The following is an 8117-nucleotide window of genomic DNA, read 5'->3' on the forward strand; positions in this document are numbered from 1 at the left end:
CTTTGCAATGGGACCTTACGGTCTTGGAAGTAGTCCTGAGCCATTAGAGCGCTTTGAATGCCAGGAAAAAAGGACAATCAGTGCTCACGTAGTGTGTCTGCATTCCTACTATTGCTTGCAACCAGACGGAGCAACTGCACCCTTTTCTGGCCAAGTCGTCCGTGTCTCAACACCTCGGAGCCGGACGGAGAGACCTAATTGACTGGCCACCTTGCGTTACAGCTTTATTTGTTTTATAGAGATCAAAAACTCAGCCCATAAACTTTAATTTTGAATCTGAATTTATGAATCATACATCTACTTAGCAAGTTTTGATCTAATATTAGTTTCTTTGATTACTTTTTTAGAATATCTCCGTCAAGAGTGAAACGTCGTTTTGAAATCTACAAATGTAACTGGAATCCAGTTTCCTGTGACGGGTTATAGATTTCAAATGCGGTAGTACAAACCTTTTCTAAACGCTACTTTACGTTCGTTTCACCGTGTGTTAAGCATGTCCCCAACACTTTCTGCTTGATTTTTTGAAATGTTGCGTATGCATTTGCAAGGAGAGTTATTCATATACAACTAGTCAAGAGTTTTTGTCACATTTTTTATCCAGCAAGTACTATAAAATTTTTCCATACATTTGAAATCGTTTTATTTTTTTTTATATATCTCGAAATTTTTTTTACAAAATCTTCACGATTTTTGTCGACGACCACTACTGTTACCTTTTTATTGAAAGTGAAACTCCTCCAGCTGTACTTAAGATTTCATTTCTGGAGGCTGGAGGAGTTTAATTTTCAATAAAAAATTATACCAGGTGATGTCGCACCGTCTTTAAATTTAAATATGGATGTACGAAGACTTCTGTTAATGGTTTCTCAGTTCTACATCTACATCTAAATCCATACTCCGCAAGCCACCTGACGGTGTGTGGCGGTGGGTACTTTGAGTACCTCTATCCGTTCTTCCTTCTGTTCGAGTCTCGTATTGTTCGTGGAAAGAAAGATTGTCGGTATGCCTCTGTGTGGGCTCTAATCTCTCTGATTTTATCCTCATGGTCTCTTCCCGAGACATACGTACGAGGGAGCAATATATTGCTTAATTCCTCGGTGAAGGTATGTTCTCGAAACTTCGATCTCTTTAACTGTTAGTTTATAGTGACTCTGATTCTCATAGAAATGTACTAATTCGTGCCTTGTTCCTAGGAAATTTAGAAATCTGTGAAAATAAGTTTGACAAAATAGATTGCAAATATTTCACAAATTAATGACTGGGAAGCAGTTAAGGTTATTTAATATCTGTCGATGAAAGTGCATGAGAGGTTATTAGCTCCACAGACGGAATCACGGTAACAAGATTCACTGTTCCCTCTGAGAAAGTGCAATGAACCTAAATTTCGTTCGGTAGTATAACGAAGGCAGCTACTGAGTACAGTTGACATTCTAAGTTCCACTTCAGAATACCAGTCTTCGAGTTTGAAGTCCATTGAAGCGGGGGCGGGGGGGAGTGAAGTTCCCTAGGAAACGACAGACTGCTGGTAGTATCTTTGGGGCGATATCCTACAGATGAAGCTACTGCACGTCCTGGTGGTCGCTCTGCTTTGGAACCTGCTTGCTTCCGACTGTGGTACTGAAGGTCGGCATGCGTGCACTGCTGGTCTCACCACTGGTACTTTTCATTGGAAAGATAGTTCCGAATGATTCCGCTGTGCCCACGGGAATTCTGTTTGACCACAGACTGACGTGTTTTGGATACAGTCCGGCTTGTTACGGCTGATACGTCGCACCTACTGCGCTGTTGGCGTCTGGATCTGCCAAAGGATCTCGGGAAGCTTATAGGTCATTCGTTTAATGCGGTTTGTTACGCTCATAGGCGAAGACCCTGATCACTTCAGATACATGGAAACTCAAAAAGAGAGAACGGATTTCAGCTGTTTTATTACGGAGGAACTATGAGAGATAGAAGCACATGCCGGCCGAAGTGGCCGTGCGGTTCTAGGCGCTACAGTCTGGAACCGCGTGACCGCTTCGGTCGCAGGTTCGAATCCTGCTATAAAATAAATAAAATAAATAAAAAAAAATATTGTTATTTTAAATATGTTAATTATTTCATCTGTATGATGGTGATTGTGATTGCAATTGTATTTGCTTATCTGGAACGTGGACGTTTAATTATTCGGTATCAGACACTTGACAATGGCTTTTTCGTAAAGGCAATGTTACTCGTAGTTGACCGTGAAATAAAACTGAATAATCGGACTTCGTAATTAAATCGTTTCCAAAGACTGCTGCGGTAGGTGCGGACTCATAATCTAAATCTCAATATTACAATAATTTGCCAGCCATGCCAATACGTCGTACAGAGGTGATTGTCTACTAAACATAAAAAAGTTACACAGTTAGTTAAATCAGATATATTCAATGAATAAGCCTACAGTTCATAATCCTACTTACATTTGTAAATATAAATTCTTTACAGAATCGAGTGCCTAGTGTGGTTGCAACTCGCAGTATTCTTCTATAACATGAAATATGGCGGTGTGCCAGACAATAAAATAAAATACGAGCTTCTTAACCCTACATGACTTATTACCTAGTGCAGTAGTTATTTTACAGTTTTGGGCAGGAAACTCAGGCACAGGTTCCAATTCACACATCTTTTTATAGAAATTAAAAGACAAAACGCTCACAGCTGCACCTGTATCTAGGATAATAGTAGTTGGAATCCCACCTACTACACCAGTAGTAGATGCTAAAACAATTTCATTTGTGTTTAAACGACATTGTGTACTGTCTTGTAAAAGTTCATCTGATATATTGTTATTGTGGTTGTATCTTATAAATAAAACAGGTAGTTTTTGTTTAGAATTACTCGGCATATCATTATTCTGTTGTTCAAGTGTGGTGTCAAATAACTGATTAACATTGAAGTCGCCCCCCAAGAATTCTTCAGCCACGACCTGGGGCAAAGTAGTGACTGTTTCTAGTTTGTTGGATTATCATTTGTACTAGGTACTGACACAGATTGAGGTTGTGCATCAGGTGTCATTTCTATTATATTCACATTCGGATATTGCCTATTATGATCTCCAAACTTTTGCGGTTGTTGTTGCTGTTGCGCATTATAACTTACCTGTCGGTCGTAAGGTATGCTCCAATTTTGTCCTGGTGGCTGCTGTGGTAAAGCAGAGTTTGAATGAAAGTACTAATCGTTACGAGTCCAACCTTGATGCTGTCTTGGCTCGTAGTTATTATTATTTCTATTTCTGTTTGTGTTTTTGTTATTACCTTTGTATCCGTTGTTACCGTTGTAGTTATTACCGCGGTGCCTTTTGTATGGATTGCCGCATGAAATGTTATTACTGTTGTAACTATTGTTTGTATTGGAATACGCGTGTTGATTTTGATTTCCGTACTGAGACGGCATGTGAGTTTGCTGTTTTTGTTGTACCGCGTATCCAACTGTGGGCGCGCCAGAATTGTGTTGGCAAGCCTGCATGTTTTGCATACCACTAGTGTAAACATTGTGGCTGCTGTTTTGCCGCGCGAAGCGCTGATCTTCAAGTAACATGTCAACCGAATCTAAAGCTGTTAAAAAATAATCTGAATCGTCATCCGGGACATGTAGAAGTTTTTCTTTAATGTTGAAAGGCAATTTGGCCTTCAACGCTCGGAGTATATCACGCGTTGCGACTGGTTCGTCTAAAAAGTGTCCCATGTTCAATTATTTTTCAAAATATCTGCGTAAGTTACCATTTTTACTGTTAAAAGTTTCAGGTTCTAAAATTTGTCTTCTGAGTCGCTCCTGGACGGATTGCGACCAGAATTTGTTCAGAAAAGCACGCTCAAACTCACTGTACGTGGTACATACGTCAGCTTGACTGTATGCCCAGACAGCTGCATCGCCTTGGATGTAACCGACAATATATGAAATCTTTTTCCGGTCACTCCAAGTGTGTGGAAATGCGTTACTAAAAGATTTAAGAAAAATCACCGGATGAATGGTTCGTTTTTCTGGGATAAAAATCTGAAATTGCCTGTGTTTCATTAAGCTTTCATCTTCCTTCGCATTGTGATATGGATTTATTCCACTGTAGTTACTGGTATGTTCAGCTGGCGAGTAATTACGATAATGTTGCTGTGGTTTACCATGATAATAGCTTGTGTTTGTGTTTCCACATCGTGGTATGTGTTGTAGTCGTGGTGTGTTTTGTTCTTGTGTATTTGTCGTGTGCGGAATGTGTGTATCATACTCGAATGTATATTGGTTTCTGAACTGTACATTTTGACTGATATTTTCGTTACATTCAGACTGTAGTTGATCGGTGAATTGTCTCATGGGTGCAATGACGGATTGTACTGCGTCACTGATCAGCTGTTTGTTATTAGTAATGTATTGCGCTACGGAGTCGTGCACAATTGTTGGTAAATTTTCACGTAAGCATCTATCAAAATGTTTGTCTTTGTTCTCAACCCAATCATGAAATTCTTTATTAATATTTTGAAAATGAGCTGTGGCATCTGATTGTAAGATGTCAGTCAGGTGTTGTTCAACATTGTCAAATTTATTCTGTACGTCAGTAATTCGTTTTTCAAGATTGTCATGTACTGAAGGATATGTTTGAATTTGTTCAGTAAGAACTTCACACGTGACATTAAGGTTTTTTACTTGTGTCTGTAAAAGTGCTACGTCAGTTGTAGTCTTTTCTTGTCTCGTATTAAGCTGGGAAAATTTAGTACTGAGTTCAGTCATCTGTTTGGTCAGTGTGGCGTCTATAAGTTCCACACGTTTACACAAAGTGTCATTACCTATCTTGATTGCTATGAGATCAGATTTGATTTCGTCATTTTGTGTTTTTAACTGTTCATTTTGTGTCTCTAATTGTGCCTTTAAGGTTGCCATATTTTCTGCGTTTTGTTTCATTAGCATTTGTAACATGTCGGCAATGTTTACCGTTTGCAAGGTCTCTGCCCCCGCCGCGTCATTAGACGTGACGTCATGCATTAACATGGGCTCTGATTGAGATTTTGAAATTTTTGTAGTGGACGGCCTATTGTCAAAATTTTCGTCAACACTTGCGTCAATGTTTGATGAATCGTCACTACCGGTTGCTGTCGTAAAGTCATTTTCTAACACTTGTCTCACGTCCGAGTCGGATTGCGTCTGAATAGTACGTCCTTGCTGTTCCATTTTTGAGTATTGTTTTCTAGTTATTACCATGCCACACGTGATATATGTTTCAAGAAAATTTTTGACACTGATTTTACAATAAAATGTAGTTGAGCATGAATCGCTCGTAGCAACAATGGCTGTCTGTTAATTTAAAAATATAAACTGAATTTGAGATTATTGGTAATGGCTGCTAGCCATGTTACATGATATCGTACAGAAGTCGGCCATATTGTACACTCGTGTATTGGTATTGTTGCATACGTTATTGTTTTGGGAAAAGTACTGAGAATGAAATTTATCACTGAAACTGTTATGCAGAAAAAAAACACTACAGAATTTACTGAAAAGCTAATACACTGAATTATACGTCTGGTCAAGCCTACCAATGCAAAGATGCTGCGTCTTACCTTATTTTGCTGGAAGTTTCATTGCGTCTTCCCGCAAAATTTCAGAATTGGAAAATATCTTCAGATTTTGTTATCTCTCATACATTGACGTCCAGGTCCAGAAAGTTGATTTTTTACATGAAACAAAGAGAACAATGTAACAAATGACAAAATAACAAGTCCGACACGCAGTCGCCAATATAAAATAAATAAAATAAATAAAAAAATGTTATTTTAAATATGTTAATTATTCTATCTGTATGATGGTGATTGTGATTGCAATTGTATTTGCTTATCTGGAACGTGGACGTTTAATTATTCGGTATCAGACGCTTGACAATGGCTTTTTCGTAAAGGCAATGTTACTCGTAGTTGACCGTGAAATAAAACTGAATAATCGGACTTCGTAATTAAATCGTTTCCAAAGACTGCTGCGGTAGGTGCGGACTCATAATCTAAATCTCAATATTACAATAATTTGCCAGCCATGCCAATACGTCGTACAGAGGTGATTGTCTACTAAACATAAAAAAATTACACAGTTAGTTAAATCAGATATATTCAATGAATAAGCCTACAGTTCATAATCCTACTTACTTTTATAAATATAAATTCTTTACAGAATCGAGTGCCTAGTGTGGTTGCAACTCGCAGTATTCTTCTATAACATGAAATATGGCGGTGTGCCAGACAATAAAATAAAATACATGCTTCTCGCACCACTTCAACCAGAGCTCTCCTTTTTCTTAATCAAACATAAGAGTAACGTAATTGTGCTTTTGTTTTATCAGCGACACAGCGCTGCAGTTGTGTGCCATAGGCTTTATTTATTTGTCACTGATCATTTATTTAATTAGTATTTCGCGTTTCCGCGGAAACTCACGCTCGGCATGCAAATGTGCCTTTATACTGCCTCGGGCATGGATGTGTGTGTTGTCCTTAGGTTAGTTAGGTTTAAGTAGTTCTAAGTTCTAGGGGACTGATGACCTCAGCAGTTAAGTACCATAGTGCTCAGAGCCATTTTAACCACTTTTAGAAGCACATTGCTAATGTCACGAGACAGTGGAAGGTTCGAAGTTTTATGTTCGCACAGATATTTTACCATGCGTTCAATATGAGCACCATGTGTTGCTCTAGAAACATCGGAACGATAGTCCATTTGACTGCACACACTAATCAACAAGTCCATATATACTGAATTAACAGCTTCAAAAATTCGATTTCTCAGCTGTTGAAGAGTAGCTAGCATAAGTGAGACTAGACTCTGTCTTCCTTGAACCCCCAACGAATAAAAGTGCAAAGTGCGAGACCTGGGGACGTAGTAGGACAAAAGCAGTGGCTACAGTCGCAGGTTCGAATCCTGTCTCGGGTAAGGATGTATGTGATGTCCTTAGGTTAGTTAGGTTTAAGTAGTTATAAGTCTAGGGGACTGATGACCTCAGCTTTTAAGTTACATGGTGCTTAGAGCCATTTGAACCAAAAGCAGTTCAAATGGTTCAAATGGCTCTGAGCACTATGGGACTTAACTTCTGAGGTCATCAATCCCCTAGAACTTAGAAGTACTTAAACCTAACTAACCTAAGGACATCACACACATCCATGCCCGAGGCAGGATTCGAAACTGCGACCGTAGCGGTCGCGCGGCTGCAGACTTAGCGCCTAGAACCGCTCGACCACTCCAGCCGGCCCAAAAGCAGTGAACTGGGTGTTGTTGTCCACCGCTTCCAATCCAACGCTGTGGGATGGTGTTTTTAAGATAACTAAGAATCTCATGGGGGAAATGAGGTGGAGTTCCGTCATGCATAAAAATGAAATCATGGGAATCTTCGTGAAATTGAGGAAACAACCAAATTTGCAACGTTTCCACGTATTACATTCATTTCACAGTTTCCTCCTCAAAAAAGAGAGATCCATTAACTTTGTGAATAGAAATGGCACAAAACAAGTTCAATTTCAGTGAGTCTCTTGCATGTTTGATGAAGATACCAAGTTTTTGTGACCCCTACATTCTTAGATTATGACGGTTTACTTTATGCAATAGAAGAAAAGTTGATTCGTCTGAAAAGATCAGGAATAAATATTCTACGTGACAATGATGCTACTCACCCTCCTCCATTGACAATGCTTTCAAGATGGGGCCCCACGTCTGGGGTAACAACCTGCAAAAATTTAATAAGCTCCCTGTTCCACGTACGAACTTTACTCTCAACGAAACGCCGATTCTGATGCAATGACGCCAACTAAAGAATTTCATTATTAAATTTCGAGACTTCTATAATAATCTCCTGAAAAAGTAAATCAAGGCAATTAAGTTCGCTCTTAATTTGTCCATTCCGCCTCCTCCATGTACCAGGCCACACATAGTTGTATAAACAATACGTTAAGTAACTAGACGATGACTGAAAAAATGGCTGTTACAAAAACTAAGAAGATTTACAGTTGTGTGTGATTGTGTTGGCTTCTATTGGGACTTACCGTATTTCTGCTTTCGATACTTCAGTCCTATGGAGAACCAGAAAGATCACTTCCCTCCATTTGGATTCTTGATCAGTGACCATTAACATCGTTTAA

Source organism: Schistocerca piceifrons, chromosome 5, assembly GCF_021461385.2.
Source record: "Schistocerca piceifrons isolate TAMUIC-IGC-003096 chromosome 5, iqSchPice1.1, whole genome shotgun sequence".
In the NCBI taxonomy this organism is placed as follows: Eukaryota; Metazoa; Arthropoda; class Insecta; order Orthoptera; family Acrididae; genus Schistocerca; species Schistocerca piceifrons.